General features: G+C 39.0%; 1 protein-coding gene across 3 annotated transcripts in view; it reads left to right on the top strand.

Moving 5' to 3' along the window:
* Positions 1-19,619, top strand: part of LOC125238045 (protein lev-9) — a 235,475-nt gene that overhangs the window by 84,006 nt on the left and 131,850 nt on the right. The window lies entirely within an intron of this gene.

Here is a 19,619-nt window from a genome sequence, read left to right as displayed (position 1 = left end):
TTTCATGTGCTCTGCCTACCCCTATTGGGAATACAGGCGTGAGGATATGTGTGTATGCTATTTAATAGTAGTTATCTTATCTACACAAAAAAAGTCTGGCCAAAAAGAATAGTAAGTAAAAAGTGGCAACCACGGTGTTTTCAGTCAAAGGAAATAGTAAATCCGATGTACTTAAAATAAGGATTCAATATACTCTATGGTGGCACCAGTGTAGTGTCGTCCCGTTTTCTTACACAGCCATATTGAAAATGAAATGAAAATGAAAATGAAATGAAAATGAAAATGAAATGAAAATGAAATGAAAATGAAAATGAAATGAAAATGAAATATTTCTTTTTCAAGCAAGCATATTACATTGCGCATATGAACGTCAAATACTAGTAAAGCTACGCCGGCTCTAACCCTACGCCTCAGCCTCGAGAAGATTTCAATCCCTCCTCAGAGGGGGGTATCCACTATGGGACCGGCAAGAAACTCGACTTCTTTTCAAAACATTAATTACATCTTATAATTAACATGCATTAAATAACAAGATACAGTTTAACATGCAAAAGTATTCTTCAAATAGTACATTACGATACTAGTGCGTAAAAAAGGAAGTTCGAATTTCCTTTTCGCACGTGTATCGTACGACGTTTTTCAGTACAGATGAGCCTCCAAAGTTTCGACCTAGCATATAATGTGACCTAGCTAAATAAAACACCATCTGTACTGAAAAAATATTAACAGACTAGGTACTCTATGGGAATTAATTTCAATAAATTGATTTGAAAAGCGCCCTCCACACTCGCGCGCGATTCGCGGCGCAATGTCGCGAATGCGAGTGTGGATTATTTCTGCGTATTCAATCCACACTCGCGTTCGCGGCATTGCGCCGCGATACGTGCGCGAGTGTGGAGGGCGCTTAAGGGATCACACTACAATGTTGACACTTTCTAATTTGCGTGCTTTTAATTTGTCTTTTTTTACAATTTAAATGATTAATCGAGTTAATGGTGTGATTATGATTTCGATTTACTTGCTTCCTACCAATTTGTTACAGTCCATTCCGATACATTTATTATGTTATGTTACAGATTTTCATGAATAACTAGAAATTTAGTCAGGAGTTTGTAGAAAAAACATGTTTCGGGTGTCCATGGGCGGCAGTGGTCGCTTACCATCAGACGATCTGTCTGCTCGTTTACAAAAATTTACATACTATCCCCCGTGTGGTGAGGGGTTAAGAATTTCACCACCCCCTTTCTTCCCGTGTGTGTCGTAGAAGTCGACTGTGGGATATGGGTTAAATTGTGGCGTAGGCGAGAGGCTGGCAACCTGTCACTGCAATGTCACAATTTGGATTTCTTTCAACCCCTTTTTGCCAAGAGTGGCACTGAAACTTAGTAGTTCGTGTGCTCTGCCTACCCTTTTATGGGATACAGGCGTGATTATATGTATGTATGTATGTATGTACATACCATCCCGATATAGGGTGAGCGTGTGTCGTCCTTGGGAACCCAATGGACATACACGGGACAGTGGCATGGCATTTATCGCATCATAAAAAAATTTCAACAGTTCAACATCACATCCGCCATAAATGGCTTCGTATGCAGTAAAGGGTTAAGTGGCATGCTACTCAAGCTCGGAATGAGCAGGCTACGGGTTAACCGCAGTACAAACAATTAATCACTAGCGTTTTGTTCGGATGTCGTGCGCCGCACGCGATCTAAGGCTGTGGTCAAACAGTTCGATAGCAGCGGGAGTGTAAAATCGCATAATGATACATTTTCGTACATCAACATATACAAAGAGCCACGCCAGTTTCCTGGAGGTGTAGGCAGAGACCGCGTAGTTGAAAAACATGTTTTTGTTGCGTATAATTTAGGGCAGCGGCGTATAATACTGGCAGTTATCTATAGAATTAAATTTAGAGCCCAAAATTTTCGACCACGACACGCATATTAAGGAACGTTTGATTTTATAGCGATATAAACCAACTTCAAAAATAAGACTTGTATACTCTGTCAAACAAGTCTGTCAGTAAACAAGAACAAAGAAAACTATATGCATCCTTTTCTTTAGGGTGCTAGAGAAAAGGATACCTATAGTTTTCTTTGTTCTTATTTATTGACAGACCTGTTTGACAGAGTATAATATACATACATACATACATACAATCACGCCTGTATCCCATAAAGGGGTAGGCAGAACACATGAAACTACTAAAGCTTCAGTGCCACTCTTGGCAAATAAGGGGTTGAAAGAAAACGAAACTTTGACATTGTGATTGTGAGTATAATATATACTTGGAATAAAAACCTACATATTTATTATGACATTCAAAGCCGTGGCACATGCCGGGATAACGCAAGGATGATGATGGTAAGCTACAAGAAAAAGTAGGTGTCGAATCGAGTCTTCATGAGAATAATATTTGAAATAAATTCTCTCTCAGATAATCCTTCTTCTCATATCTTTAATATTTTAAATATGAATGAAAAACTTACGTTGCGATAAATGATATTTTGAGACATAATTAAATGTTTAAATCGGACTGCTTTTCCGCTCCGCTCTCCGCTGGCGCTCGGCCACAGCCTACCGATTACGTTCGCCACTTTTACCGGAACGAACACGTTACGCTATCGTCTGCGAACTGATTACAATGGCTATACATCATTAGATCATTACTGATCTGGACGCGTAGACAAGTTGCCAGTCGTTGACGCTTTGTAGCGTATGGTAGACATCAGGCACGGGACCCGTAGCCGAATGGTATTTTTGCGACGCGAAACGCCACCGAAACGCCGCAGGAATGTAGTCTGACTCTGTCGCGCCAATACGCAAGAGCGATAGAGATAGATATCTGGGCCATTTTTTTCAAAGTTGTCCACCCCACTTTTTTGTAACATGGGTATTTTTTACACGATTAATACTCAGAATCGCAAGGTCTTTCCATCCTGATAGGAGACAAAAAATGTCCCAAGATTTCCATACATTTTTTCGAACCTTCCATTCCGTTACCGCCATACAAAATGTATGAAAAATTGGTAACGGAACGGGAAAAAACCTTGGGACACTTTTTTCTCCTATTAGAATTGAAAGAGCTCGCATTTCTGAGTGGGAACCACATAAAAAATTCCAAATCCAAAAAAAAGTGGGGTGGACATACATACAATCACGCCTGTATCCCATAAAGGAGTAAGCAGAACACATGAAACTACTAAAGCTTCAGTGCCACTCTTGGCAAATAAGGGGTTGAAATAAAACGAAACTGTGACTGTGTGGGTGGACAACTTTGAAAAAAAAAGGCTTACCTACGAGCGTTTCGTTTCGTAGTCCAGTGTACCCAATACCCACGAGCTATCTATAGTTAGATTAAAAATTAGTTACCTACTAAACTATTAGAACCTACCAACTCGGTTATTAGCTAGGTATTGTACCCACTAACTGACTCTGAAAGCGTTCAGAACTTGACTTTAACTGGATTATTTATTAACTGTCTTCTGGATCGGGTGTATGTTACAGGAGGAAGCGAGATCACGATCAGGCAGGCAAGCATGGTCGTTCGATAAACGATAAAATGTATACATAATCATTTACGGTTATTTAGTATACTTCGTTTCTTTTAAGATTAGAATTATCTGTCAAACGGGTAAACAAAGAAGCAGTGGTCGTAGACCTTCCTTCTTCGATTTCGGCCGATACCACTGATTTCTTGGAACTTATAACTTATAATACTATGTACATAAGTTCCAAGAAATCAGTGGTATCGGCCGAAATCGAAGAAGGAAGGTCTACGACCACTGCTTCTTTGTTTACCCGTTTGACAGATAATTCTAATTTTAAAAGAAACGAAGTATAGGTACCAGTGGCGACTGGTGAAAATTTTTGCTAGGCAACACCAAAGTAAGAAGAAACCTACCTTAACATTAGGTACTTTACTAAGTAATCAATATTAGGCACGCTGGTGGGAATCGGCTTGAATGCACCAGCCGCTGCTGGTAGGTACTCCATTTCTCATCACTGCAATATTTCCTGCACCTATTAAGCTCTTATAGATGTCTGTGTGGCCCAAAGGTTAGCTTGTAGAGAATGCCTTCTGGCATTACAGTTTTATGCGTGATTTTTGAAGCTATAGTACGATTTTCTTTTCAGAGCATGTAACAAATAATTGTTTTTAGGGTTCCGTAGTCAACTAGGAACCCTTATAGTTTCGCCATGTCTGTCTGTCCGTCCGTCCGTCCGTCCGTCCGCGGATAATCTCAGTAACCGTAAGCACTAGAAAGCTGAAATTTGGTACCAATATGTATATCAATCACGCCAACAAAGTGCAAAAATAAAAAATGGAAAAAAATGTTTTATTACTATTAGGGTACCCCCCCTACATGTAAAGTGGGGGCTGATATTTTTTTTCATTCCAACCCCAACGTGTGATATATTGTTGGATAGGTATTTAAAAATGAATAAGGGTTTACTAAGATCGTTTTTTTATAATATTAATATTTTCGGAAATAATCGCTCCTAAATGAAAAAAAAGTGCGTCCCCCCCCCTCTAACTTTTGAACCATATGTTTAAAAAATATGAAAAAAATCACAAAAGTAGAACTTTATAAAAACTTTCTAGGAAAATTGTTTTGAACTTGATAGGTTCAGTAGTTTTTGAGAAAAATACGGAAAACTACGGAACCCTACACTGAGCGTGGCCCGACACGCTCTTGGCCGGTTTTTTCGTTCTTGCCTAACTGCCTAAATTAATTTCAAATTGTTTGAAATTTTTTGTTTGTAAAATCGCTCAGCGCTTCTGTTTTAATGTTTAAAACCTCTCTTTAAGCCAGCCCTCAGGGACAATATTATATCGCGGGAATCTGCCGAAGATTGTTCCAGATTCTATACCGCCCGACCTATTTTAAGGATTGTTTACTTTTATACACTACTAGCTATTGCCCGCGGCTTCGCTCGCGTTAAATTCGTAAATTTCGGATTTCTCCATACGAACTTCCACCTCCCGTTTTAGGGAAGTAGGGGGTTAGATGGAGATCAAAAGTAGCCTATATTACTTCCATCCCTTCAACTATCTCCACTTAAAAATCACGTTAATTCGTTGCTCCATTTTGCCGTGAAAGACGGACAAACAAACAGACACACACTCTTTCCCATTTATAATATTAAATAAATAAGTAAGTATGTGTTGTATATCCGGGTGCCTCAGGAGGATGGCAATTAATGAATACACAAATCACTTCTGAGAAACACACCAATATATTTTATATTTATTAAATAGAACATTTTACTAGTTCTACATACTTGACAGAAGAGAACATGTCAGCTAGAGAATATCCATACCGCGCAAGCGCGAACATTTAAATTAGGAAACTCAATATACTACAGTATGGATACTATGGATATCTTTCAACAAATCGTAGTATGTTCTATTTTTTTTTAAGTTGAGTAAAATACAACAGATTATTGCTACAAAGCGTTAACAGAGTGTATGCGTGTCGTAGAGAGATATTACCATGTTATTCGCTACAGCGCAAACAATTCACATCCAGGCTTGCCCTCACGGTCATGTGATATGTTTTATAGCGTCAATGCGTCCTTCACAAAAAATCTTTAACTATGAACTATAATACAGTATACAGTATATTATACTAGTACGTAGGGTAGCTTACTTTCGCTATACCTTCCACGTCCACATTCATAGAAATAAGTAGTTATATCTATATGAATAGCGATGTAATAATAGTACATTACGATACAAGTGCGTAAAAAAGGAAGTTCGAAACGAGTGGCGATAAATTAAAACACGACCGAAGGGAGTGTTTTAAATCGACACGAGTTACGAATTTCCTTTTCGCGCGTGTATCGTACGACGTTTTTCAGTACAGATGAGCCTCCGAAGTTTCGACCTGGCATATAATGAACCACTTCTCGAACTAGTGCGTAAAAAAACGACCATCTGTACTGAAAACCAATTTCTTGTCATGCGTTATGCTTTTATATAAAAGTAAGCAATAGAGATATGTATTGATTGATATTGATGGATTGATAGTAAGTTTTTTTTTGCAAAAAGTTCATTTTTGGAACAAGCTGTTATCGCCGACTGTACCTTTCTTTCAACAGTCATCTGCTGCTTTCCGAGGCGTTTCTAAAGACCCCTTACTCGATGGGGATTCGACGTTTCATAATTGAGTTCCTATGACCACCTTTCTGCTCCATCATCAGATCAGCTCCATGATACCATAATATTGCGTTGTCACGTGATTTACATATGTGTGCAACATTTCAGATCAATCAGAAACCGGGAAGTGGGTCAAATTTAGCTTCTACGTTTTGGCCCAAACTAACATACTAACAAGGCAAGTTAAATAAAAGCTTGTAAAAACGCTTTGCTCTTTTAACTCAACCCTTTAAATGATACCCCTCCGGGACAATATGATATCTCGGGCGTCTTGCCGAAGATTGTTCCAGATTCGATACCGACCGACCTATTTTAGATAACTGTCTGTTACAGTGACTTTCTTGTGGTTAATAGATTCAATATTTTGACACTTGATTGTGAGTGTGTTTAGTAAAACGTCCCACTTTGTCGGTTACCATTAAGGCGAGATTTACTTGTATCTTTATATTAATAAATTGACAAAGCGGCAGTATTGCAATCGAAAAAGTAGGATATTTGGCCTTGCACACTCACATATTGTGCATTTATTTGTGTGATGAACACAGATATTTGTTTCTGATGAGTCATGATTGTTTTCTATGTGGGTACCTACCTATTTCACGAAATATACTTAGGTTAGTTTTACTTGTTGATAGTTGAATACAATAGTACATTACGATACAAGTGCGTAAAAAAGGAAGTTCGAAACGAGTGGCGATAAATTAAAACACGACCGAAGGAAGTGTTTTAAATCTACACGAGTTACGAATTTCCTTTTCGCACGTGTATCGTACGACGTTTTTCAGTACAGATGGCCCTCGGAAATTTCGACCTGGCATATAATGAACCACTTCTCGCACTAGTGCGTAAAAAGAAACACCATCTGTACTGAAAAAGGTATTTTATTACAGACGTTATCAAGATGTACAATATTAGTCCTCTTTATTCATTTTAATTCTTAGGCTAGGTTTTATAATATTAGTTATTATTACATACATACATACATACATACATACATACATACATATAATCACGCCTGTCGTATCCCATAAAGGGGTAGGCAGAACACATGAACTACTAACGCCGTGGCTTGCGTGGGCGACGGTCGCGCGATGGTCGCGCGACGGCGATGCGACGCATACGAAATCAAACCTTATCGATATGGAAGTATGAGACGCGACGGCGACGCGGTCGCGCGACCGTCGCCTACGCAAGACACGGCGTAAGTTTCAGTGCCGCTCTTGGCAAAAATGGGTTGAAAGAAATCCAAATAGTAGTTATTATAAATATTTAAAAACGTCGCCCCTTTCTTCCCGTGGGTGTCGTAGAAGGCGACTATGGGATATGGTTTAAATTGTGACGTAGGCGAGAGGCTGGCAACCTGTCACTGCAATGTCACAGTTTCGTTTTCTTTCAACCCCTTATATGCCAAGAGTGGCACTGAAGCTTTAGTAGTTTCATGTGTTCTGCCTACCCCTTTATGGGATACAGGCGTGATTGTATGTATGTATGTATGTTGTATGTATGTATGTTGTATGTATGTATGTTGTATGTATGTTTAAAAACGTTTCTTTATGCGTAAATGTGGCTTTCCACAAGGATACTTCATGTGCAGAAACATCCTGCACTTAGAATGCACTTATTATCTGAGTGTTATCAGATGGTTATCAGTTAGCCGTATTTAGGAGGCAAGTTGTTAAGGTTCTTGGACATCGTACACCACAACAACATAACTAAAATTGATGATTTAATTATGATTTGTTTAATGTATTTATTAATTTTAATATAATTTAATTTAATTTCATCATCATCATCCTCCTTGCGTTATCCGGCTCGCCACTGCTCATGGGAGCCTGGGGTCCGCTTTGAAAACTAATCCCAAGATTTGGCGTAGACACTAGTTTTACGAAAGCGACTGCCATCTGATCTTCCAACCCGAAGGGTAACCAGGCATTATTGGAATTAGTCCGGTTTCCTGACGATGTTTTCCTTCACCGAAAAGCGACTGGCAAATATCAAATGATATTCCGCACATCATCATCATCATTTCAGCACTTAATCGCCCACTTCTGAGCATAGGCCTCCCTTCGTGTACGCCACTTATCCCGGTCCTGGGCTAATCTCATCCAGAAGTGCCCCGCAGTTTTTCGGATGTCGTCCACCCAACGAGCCAACGGATGCCAGGCGCTTCTTACATCTGATAGCGGCCACCATTCGGTCAACATTTTGGTCCACCTGCCATCACTCCGCACATAAGTTCCAAAAAACTCATTGGCATACCCCGGCCGGCGAGAGCAAAAATGCGTCTGCTCCTAGTGCTTAATTAAATATCGACTATTCTATCGACATATGGATGTCGATAGAATAGTCGACTTTTAATTAAGCACAATTATTTTTTTTTTTTAAACTGAGCCATTAGTATTTGTTATTTATTTCAACTTGATACCTCCACGCGTTTCTAGGAATAACAGTACAGTTCCGATTATTACAGTAGATTTAGAACGGTCCTTTAGTTGGATGAAATGGATTTTATCGGCAAGTCGAAGGAGTTTAAAATCAGAAAATTTAGAAAAAATGCTAATTGTATATTACGAAAATTATATAAAATACTGAATAAATACAAACACTTGGTTGTCACAGTTTCGTTTTCTTTCAACCCCTTATTTGCCAAGACTGGCACTGAAGCTTTAGTAGTTTCATGTGTTCTACCTACCCATTTATGGGATACAGGCGTGTTTGTATGTATGTATGTATGTACTTGGTTTTCATTTTGTTTACAACAATAATTAATACTTCTGCATATCATAACGGTGGTCCAGTACATCGTGTTGTTTTTATCGACATCGACCAAAGTCCTCGCACTATTAAGCTGTCAACGCATTTTTGCTCTCGCCGGCCGGGATTCATTGGTACGAACCGGGGTTCCAATCCGCGACCTCCCTTGCTCTATTAAGCGTTAAAATTCAATAGGCATTTTCTATGAACGGTTTCCATCTTGACTACGGCCTTAGATTGTTGAGAACCATATTTCACGCCTGAATGTCATGAGTCGGCAACCTATCTAGGTCCAGTCCATTCATGCCTTAATTTATGTGCCGAGCGTTGCTTACCCCTGGGTGATTATGTATTCAATGAGGACACAGAATAAAACCAAGTAGTCAGTGGAGCGTTTTCTCACTACACTTCTGGTTATTAATAATTCTTCTGCCATTTTTTAAAAACCGGCCAAGAGCGTGTCGGGCCACGCTCAATGTAGGGTTCCGTAGTTTCCCCATTTTTTTTAAAAACTACTGAACCTATCAAGTTCAAAACAATTTTCCTTCTCTCGTCTTTATAAAGTTCTACTTTTGTTATTTTTTTTATATTTTTTAAACGTATGGTTCAAAAGTTGGAGGGGGAGGGGGGACGCACTTTTTTTTTCCTTTAGGAGCGATTATTTCCGAAAATATGAATATTATCAAAAAACGATCTTAGTAAACCCTTATTAATTTTTAAATACCTATCCAACAATATATCACACGTTAGGGTTGGAATGAAAAAAAATATCAGCCCCCACTTTACATGTAGGGGGGGGGGTACCCTAATAAAACATTTTTTTCATTTTCTTATTTTTGCACTTTGTTGGCGTGATTGATATACATATTGGTACCAAATGTCAGCTTTCTAGTGCTTACAGTTACTGAGATTATCCGCGGACGGACGGACGGACGGACAGACAGACATGGCGAAACTATAAGGGTTCCTAGTTGCCTACGGAACCCTAAAAAGCTTTAATTTAAGTTAAGAGCAGTGCACTCTCATAAGTCTGTGTGCGTAGCTCAATGCACAAACGCTCACGAAACGCTCAAGATAATATATCTTTCGTAGCTATCTATCTCTATCGTTCCTGCTTATTGGCGCGACAGAGCCAGGCTACATTTTTTTTAAATTATTAAACTGGCCAGTGATTGACCTGCGGCGTTTCGCAGCGCAAAAATGGCATTCGGCTACGGGGCCTGTTTAGCCACCAAAAGCGATGTTTCTCGGACATTGCACTATAAACCGTCTAAAATAGATGCTAAGGCCAGAATATATGCCCAAATATATAAGCCCAATGGTTGACTGGTAAAGAATGCCTCAAGGCGTTAAGTCCGCCATTTGTACTCTTTTTTTGTAAATTTGTGCAATAAAGTTTAAATAAATAAATAAAATAAATAAATATATCCCTTTCAAGCGAGCAACGTCTATAGATGTTCGCCACATAAGCGTTATTACGAGTAACTACACTTTAATTGACATACGTCACTTAAACGATACGTACAAAGATTACTTACCAATAGCTGAATATTATCATTTCCAAGTCTTTACAACGGATTACATAGCCAAATGCATAAATGCTCACGATAAATATCTGTTTCGTAGCTATCTATCACTATCGATTTGCGTTTTGGAGCGACAGAGCCAGTCTGCATTTATGTCGGCTGCCATTTGGTTACTCCGGCTGATAACATTTTAATTCATCGCGTTTTATAAACCAGTGCTTCCACTGTCCACTTCTGTGGCTCACCCGTGTATTCTAGGTCACAATGGCACCTAGTGGCATGATAAGCTTTGAACATTATACACTCTGTATATGCTATAAAGGTATCCGAACTAGGGTCGTAAGTGCGATAGAATATAGAATATATTATAGGATGCTAAAGTGGGGTCATAGTTTTTTAACTCCCGACGCAAAAACGACGGGGTGTTATAAGTTTGACGTGTCTGTCTGTCTGTCTGTGTGTGTCTGTCTGTGGCATCGTAGCTCCCGAACGGATGAACCGATTTAGATTTAGTTTTTTTTTTGTCTGAAAGCTGAGTTAGTCGGGAGTGTTCTTAGCAATGTTTCATGAAAATCGGTCCACTATGTCACGGTCGGTGGTTTTTTCAAAATTTTCATTTTTTGAAACATTGATTATGAAGGGCAAAATATAGCTAGCAGCTAGACACTAGATATTCGTTAGTGTGAGCATAATCCATACTAATATTATAAATGGGAAAGTGTGTGTGTCTGTTTGTTAGTCCGTCTTTCACGGCAAAACGGAGCGACGAATTGACGTGATTTTTTAAGTGGAGATAGTTGAAGGGATGGAGAGTGACATACCTAGGCTACTTTTTGTCTCTTTCTAACTCGAGCGAAGCCGCGGGCAAAAGCTAGTAAGTTTATAATAATACATCTTTACTCCATAACCAGAGCTATAAAATAAGATAAAAACTGCGGTTTCGTATGGTCTTGGTAGCTTACATGGCAGAGCACTGGCCTAACAATCCAATAATCATAAGTTCAAGCCTCACCTAAAACAGTGAATTTTTCATATTTTATTCTAACCTTAACATCAATATCTTCTACATATCTATATACTAATATTATAAAAGGTAAAGTGTATATGTCTGTTTTCCCCTCACTAGCTCGGAAACACGTGTTTTGTCCTTTAATACTCGCGGGTAAAAACGCATTTTATCCACTAGTGGGTAAAGTAATTTGACCTTGAATAAAGTCAAATTAATTGCTTTAAAATTTATAAAAGTAGGTGAATCTAGTAATAAAGATGATTTACCACCTGTGGAGCTACTGGAAGCAGTGATAAACACATTTTTTGCGTTGTAGTTTCCTCGCTATAGTGAGGGGAAAAGTTTTGTGTTACACTCGGGTGCAAATGTATTTTACTTCTCGTGTGTTAAAAAACTCGCAAGTTCAGGATTCTATTCTCGAACCACTCGCTTCGCTCGTGGTTCAACTATAGAATCCTTTCACTTGCTCGTTTTTCAATTCCACACTCGGCGTTGAAATACAACTTTGCCCCCTTGTATAACAAATAACTAATATTTGTCCGCGCGTCTTTCACGGCAAAACGGAGGCACGAATTGATGTGATTTTTCAAGTGGTGATAGTTGAAGAGATGAAGAGTGACATAGGCTACTTATCATCATCATCCAACCCCCACTTCCCTAAAATGGAGGGTGGTTTGTATGGAGCATATCGAAATTTTCGAATTTAACGCGAGCGAAGCCGCGGGCAAAAGATAGTACCTTAGGCACTGTAGGCCTAGCACATGATGGCCGCGGGAGTATGTCGCCGCGAGATAGATGACACGTCTTTGTCTAATTGTATTAATGACATAAGGACAGGTAGTCTATCTCGCGGCGACATACTCCCGCGGCCATCATGTGCTAGGCCTGCTGGTCCCATCGCGAGCTAGTAAGCTATGAGCTATCGGCTATAAAAACGAACAAAAGATAAGCACGCCCGTGCGAATAAAAGAGACACGGCGATTTTGATAGCTCACCGCTGGGCGAGTAACTATAAACATCGACGTGTCTCTTTTATTTGCACGGGAGCGACTATCTTTTGTTCGTTTTTATAGCCGAAAGCTCATAGCTTACTAGCTCGCGGTGGGACCAGTGTCATATAATGACAAAGTTGCCCGCCGCATCTGTCTGTGTATGTGTTCGCGATAAACTCAAAAACTACTAAACGGATTTTCATGCGGTTTACACCAATGAATAGAGTGATTCTTGAGGACGGTTTAAGTATATAATTTGTTGAGATTTTGTCTGAATTGGTTGAAATATGACAATATTTGCTAATCAAGTCGGACAAAATTCCGCTCGTTGAGACCTTAAATCGAAAACGCTGCTCAAACCGTTTGAGCTAATTACATCAAAACAATGTAAGGTACTGCGGGGCAAATCTCGACTGGGGGCAAATGTAACTGGTTAATTTTTTGTATTATTTTAGTAACGTATATTATATTGAATTTGACATTGAATTTTGTGATAAGTAATGAATAATAATGTATTTTTAGTGTTAAGGTGACTAGTATATAAGCGCTTTGGTTAACACTGTAATGAAAAAAAAAAAGTTTTCCAATGTTTGCATTATTAAATAGAGTGTCCGCCGGTTACCTATATATGGTAGGCGTGTTCAGTGGATAATGTAGAACTCAACATTATAGTGCAATAATGAAAAAAATGAACTAGTTACAATTGCCCCCCAGTCGAGGTTTGCCCAGATTTACCTTATGGCGAAATTGTGTCTCTCTCATAGATCTACAAAAAAAAACGCGATGGCACATGTCTATCTATTACGGATAATTTACTATATCCATTTTTATGATAACCCCGTGCGTAGCCGGGGCGGGCCGCTAGTACATTTTAAAATTCATCCTTTGTACTAAACCTGTAATTTCAGACATTTCTCAATTAGAGGAGCTTTGCTCGAAATTTGATTTCTAAAAGCTTTGCAAAGCTTTGTCCGACTCGGTCTTTGTTATAGCGTTGAGCTTTTAAATGGATTCAACCCTTTTAATGCTACGACTGTTTTAGGACGTGTTTATTTTTAACTATTTGACAGATTCCGCAAAGTGGATATGGGTCAATTTTTTAACTCTTAGAGCATTTTCATAGCATCTGATTTGGGGGCGATTTTTGAATCTCGCATACGGGATTTTGTCACTATACTCTGTCAACCAAGTCTGTCAGTAAATAAGAACAAAGAAAACTATATGCATCCTTTTCTTTAGGGTGCTAGAGAAAAGGTTACCTATAGTTTTCTTAGTTCTTATTTACTGACAGACTTGTTTGACAGAATATAAAATACCGGTTGGAAACGGTGACTTGCTTATTATTTTCAGTGCCAATTTTCTGAATTCGAACGCATGAAACTCAGAAATCGGCCCGCTGATGTCGGATGTAGGAAAACCGTTAAATGTCAAAAATGGCGCCTTCCGATATCGGATCCAATATGTTATCGGACAATGTGAAAACTCTCTCACAATGTTTGCAATACAAATTTAGCTGTTCCTGCCGGCCAGCAGATAAGAAAAACTTCTAACAACCAAACTTTTTTAGTTTCGCCAATGTCTGTCTGTCCGTCCGTCCGTCCGTCCGCGTATAATATCAGTGATCGTTAACACTAGAAAGCTGAAATTTGGTACCAATATGTATATCAATCAAGCCGACAAAGTGGTAAAATAAAAAATGGAAAAAAGGTTTTATTAGGGTACCCCCCGTACACGTAAAGTGGGGAGTGTTTTTTTTTTTCATTTCAACCCTAACGTGTGATATATTGTTGGATAGGTGTTTCAAAATGAATAAGGGTTTACCTCAAACATTTATTGATATTCTTAATATTTTCGGAAATAATTGCTTCAAAACTTAAAAAAAATGTGTCCAACTTTTGTACCATACTTAAGTTTAAAAAAATATGAAAAAAAATCACAAAAGTACAACATTATAAAGACTTTCTAGAAAATATATTTTGAATTTGATAGGTTGAACAGTTTTTGAAACAAAAAAAAATAAGGGAAATTACGGAACCCTACACTGAGCGTGGACCGACACGCTCTCGGCCGGTTTTGTCTTTTCATTCGATCTTTAGCAGTCAAAGGGTTGAATATAAATGAAATTCGTGTTCTTTTGTGACGGACGGCTTTTTGGCAAGTTATAACGGCTTTTTAAAATAAGTCTTTTAGTGAAAGTAAGTGAAGTTATTTAATGAGGGTTATTATTTGCTCAAATTCAAGGTCGGATTCAGTTTAGTCGGTGTTAGGCATATTGTAGTCGTCGGAGGTTATTTTGCATTTGCCTGAAAAAAATACTGTTTAATATAGTCAAGCGACTTTTCGTTGAATTTATCTTTCCTAGCAACTTTTTACAATTTTGCTCGTTCGTATGGAATTTATCGATAACGACTGGCATTTTGGCTACGCCCTCTGGCAGGTCATATCAGGGTGCGTAGCCGAATGGCACAAACGCTCACGAAACGCTCACGAAACGAAACGCTAGTAGATATCTATCTCTATCGCGCTTGCGTATTGGCGCGACAGAGCCAGCGGCGTTTCGCTTTCGTTTTGCGTCGGAGAAATGCCATTCGGCTACGGGGCCAGTTTCCCTCGTTCAATTTAAGACGATACAGAAGCAAAAATGCTAAAATGGAAAGGAGCCCTCCTTTTAATAAGTGTCCATTCACAACAACTCAGTTAAAAGATATTGCGAAAAAATCTTTAAAATCGAGGTTCCGCTCTCAACTGTTTCCTCCTTCAAAACTTAATCAATCGTAACGAAATTTGAGAATCTGAATTACCTATGTCGGACCCTTTAGTTTTTTTGGCTAATTGTTACCAATTTTAAATACTAGGAGGGCGATTTTTGAATGTCGCATACGGGATTTTGTCACTAAAATACCGGTTGAAAACGGTGACTTGCCTATTATTTTCAGTGACAATTTTCTGAATTCGAACGTGTGAGACTCAAAAATCGGCCCGCAGACCTTTTTTTGCGCCATAATCATTAAGGCCGTTTTTGGAAATTTTTGATTGGCTCTAGCGTCTTTAAAAATAAGAATATCAAAAAAAATTAAAACGGTCCGAAACAGATAAAAAAAAAAAATCTGTGTTGAAAAAATCAGTCCTCTATCTTTAACCAAGGAGGAAATAGTCGAGAGCGTTTGTATGGAGAATTGACCCGTCCTGTATCGTCTTAAGTGTACGCTTACGCCGTGGCTTGCGTGGGCGACGGTCGCGCGATGGTCGCGCGACGGCGATGCGACGCATACGAAATCAAACCTTATCGATATGGAAGTAGACGATGCGATGGCGACGGTCGCGCGACGGTCGCGGGACCGTCGCTCACGCAAGACACGGCGTTAGAACGGAACGTTCGGCGGGGTGGACAGCGGGGCTCAGAGCGTGGGTCCACCCTATATAACGTCGAATCAGGACACTTGCCTGAGCTGCAATTGTTTGTTGACATGCACGCCGAACGCTCCGTTTCTGGGCGTTTTCCAAATACGATAAAAAAATGTGTCCTATTTTTTTTTCTTTTACGTCACGATTTTAGTATGAACTTACTATGAGCGTGACGTATTGGAAACTCGAATTTTGTATGGAAATTTTGGGACACAGTTTTTATCGTCGGGATCGAATCAGCTCGTGATTATGAGAAGAATGAGCCCAAACACGTCCAGATCTGGTGAAATTCGATATTCGGGATTTAATTTGGAAAACGCCTTTCTAGCGTTTTCTCATCGGACACTGGCGATCAAATATATGAAAGAGGCGCGTTCCTAGCACACAGTCTAAGCTCGTGTAGGTGAACGCGCACCATGCTTGTATGAGTGAAAGACAGGTCGACTGTTCGTGTTTTTGGCAGGTGGTAACTGTGGGGTAACCGAGAGGGGGTGGGCGGCACTTTCAGCGGGGAGCGGGAGTGGCCATGCTGTATGATAGTACTCATTATTATACTGTGACTCAGGCCTTACACAGTTGAATATGAAAGAAAATCATCATCCTCCTTGCGTTATCCCGGCATTTGCCACGGTTCATGGGAGTCTGGGGTCCGCTTTGACAACTAATCCCAAGTGTTGGCGTAGGCACTAGTTTTTACGAAAGCGACTGCCATCTGACCTTCCAACCCGAAGGGTAGGCCTTATTGGAATTAGTCCGATTTCCTCACGATGTTTTCTTTCACTGAAAATCGACTGGCAAATATCTCATTGGTACGAACACGAACCTGCGACCCCCGGATCGAAAGTCGCACGCTCTTACCGCTAGGCCACCAGCGCTTCAGAATTAAACCTAAATATAAACCAAATACAAGAGGACTTGTCGCCATAATGCCAACAGTATTATTTAAACATTTTTAATCATTTATTTCAAATAATTTACACGGCATTACAGCTTAAGCCAATACACCGAATAATTAAACTAATTACAACTATAATTACAGAATATGTATTAAACTAAGTAATAAATAAAACCTCAGACAATTTACATGCAAGTGCTGGGAATCCTATCGTCCATCTTCTCACAAAACCTCAGACACTCTCGGCACACATTCGCCCATCTGCATGCAAACAAGTCACACTCCGGTGCTGATGTCAAGAGTGCATGAAGCAGCGATAATGCGCGAAGTAAAGGCGAGTTTCTGTGAGATACAGTGCGCGCTGCCGGCACGGCCAGCAGTGGGCGTGTCCGCGGCCTCAAGCCGACTCGAGGAATTTATTATTGTAGTTATGTATATTTGATTCCATTGTCTTGGGCCGAGAAACTCTCAATAACGCTCGAGTTGGGAGCTCCTTCAATTTGACAGACACTTGTACAGTTTCAGAGTATTATACCTACAATTTTATGTATGATATAGCTTTTGTCCGCGGCTTCGCTCGCGTTAGAAGGAGACAAAAAGTAGCCTATATCATCCATCTCTTCAATTATCTCCGCTTAAAAATCACTTCAATTCGTCGCTCCGTTTTGCCGTGAAAGACGGACAAACAAACAAACAGACACACTTTCCCATTTATAATATTAGTATGGATATAGATACTAAAGTAATATAGTAATAGTATAGTATGGATTGAATCGTTTTATTTTTATTTTATTTTTATTATTTATTAGGAGAACAAACAGAGTACAATTTTGTACAAAAACTAACTTAAGAGGATACGGGAGCAAAAATGCTAAAATGGAAAGGAGCCCCCCCCTCTCAACTTGGGAATTTCAGTTAAATATACAAGTGTACTAACTAACTAACTAACTAGATTTATCGAAAAAAAAATGTCCATTAGGAACAACTCAGTGAAAAGATATTTCAAAAAAATCTTTAAAATCGAGGTTCCGCTCTCGACTCTTTCCTCCTTCAAAACTTAATCAATCGGAACGAAATTTGAGAATCTGAATAACAATGAAATAATCTATTGCGGACCGTTTAGCTTTTTTGGTTAATTGTTACCAATCTTGAGTATCACACCTTTTTAGCACCACAATGAAAAAGGCCGTTTTTGGAAATTTTTGGTTAGCTCTAGAGTCTTTAAAAAGCAGAATATCAAAAAAATCAAAACGGTCCGACACAGATAAAAATAATAACAATCTGTGTTGAAAACATCATTGCTCTATCTTTAAAAACCAGGGAGGAAATAGTCGAGAGCGTTTGTATGGCTAATTGACCCCTACCGTATCGTCTTAAGTATATATGTAGTAAACATGCATTTAACTCCACACACGTTAACTATTAACTATGTTATTGTTTGGCAAGTAACCGAACAGAGTATGTAGCCGAATGGCACAAACGCTCACGAAACGAAACGCTCGTAGATGAGCATTTCTTTTTTTTTGCCACTTTTATGAAGTGTGATATTTTTGAAAAAAAAAAAATGCTATTTCTACTCAGAATTACTAGCTTTTTCAATCCTAGTAGGTAAAAAAATTGTCCCATACGATTTTTTCTTATTTTGTTACCATTTTCCGTACATGTTGTATGGGGTAACAGAAGAGGAAAGTAACAAAAATGTATGGAAATTTTGGGACACTTTTTGTCTCCCAGTGAGATTGAAAGTACTCGTGGTTCTGAGTACAATTGACCTAAAATTCCCTAAAACAATCAAAATTTTTTTATTGGCAAAAAAAAAAAGAAATGCTCATGCCCCGTAGCCGAATGGCATTTCTCCGACGCCAAACGAAAACGAAACGTAGTCCGGCACTGTCGCGCCAATACGCAAGAGCGATAGGGATAGATATCTACTAGCGTTTCGTTTCGTGAGCGTTTGTGCCATTTGGCTACGCACACAGATATCTATCTCTCTTGCGAATTGGCGCGACGGAGCCAGACTACCTATCGCGGCGCTTCGTTTTCGTTTCGCGTCGCAGAAATGCCATTCGGCTACGGCACCAGTTTTCATTCTACATATAAATTGGTTCCCGCACAGCAAGTCATATAAAAGCTGTAACATTTTACAGCCAGCTTACATCGAAACACGTTCAAACGTTCCGTACAAATTGATACATTTTAGGTGTACCAGTTTCCATCGATAAGGTGTCGTGTGCGTGGCCCAATGCAACAAACGCTCACGAAACGCTCACTATAAAGCAAATAATAATGTAAATAGTTATATTATATAAATAACTTAAGTAGTGAAATGAATAAAAGATAAATAAATACATTTTGTAAGTGAACATTAAAATTAAATTAAATTAAGTTTGAACCTTGTTTTGCCGTACCTCTCGCCTGAAACACAGGGTTTCCCTAGTTCGGGCAAATGTAAATCATCGATAATTTTAAGTACCTATTTGTTGGATGTAATGTAAATGCAATACTTGTTTTCAATAAAAAATATGTTTATGTTTACTATAATATATCTTTCGTAGCTATCTATCTCTATCGCTCTTGCTTATTGGCGTGACAGAGCCAGACTACCGTTATGCGGCGATGTCGTGTCGCGTTGCAGAAATGCCATTTAGATACGGGGCCAGTGTACATACTTTGTATCTGTAGGTATAATAAAACTTTTATGTTATACTATACTATTTAAGAGGTACCAACAACCAAGTTATAAGAAATATTGCGAGGGTTTCAAGGCACGAAGGTTAAACAAACTTTGCCATCGAGTGAAACACAAAATTTTTCACCATTACACGAACAAAATACTAACTATAAAACATCAAATTTAATAAAATCCGTCAAT

The sequence above is a fragment of the Leguminivora glycinivorella genome, chromosome 22, assembly GCF_023078275.1.
Source record: "Leguminivora glycinivorella isolate SPB_JAAS2020 chromosome 22, LegGlyc_1.1, whole genome shotgun sequence".
In the NCBI taxonomy this organism is placed as follows: Eukaryota; Metazoa; Arthropoda; class Insecta; order Lepidoptera; family Tortricidae; genus Leguminivora; species Leguminivora glycinivorella.
This window is presented reverse-complemented; position numbering and strand designations above follow the sequence as displayed.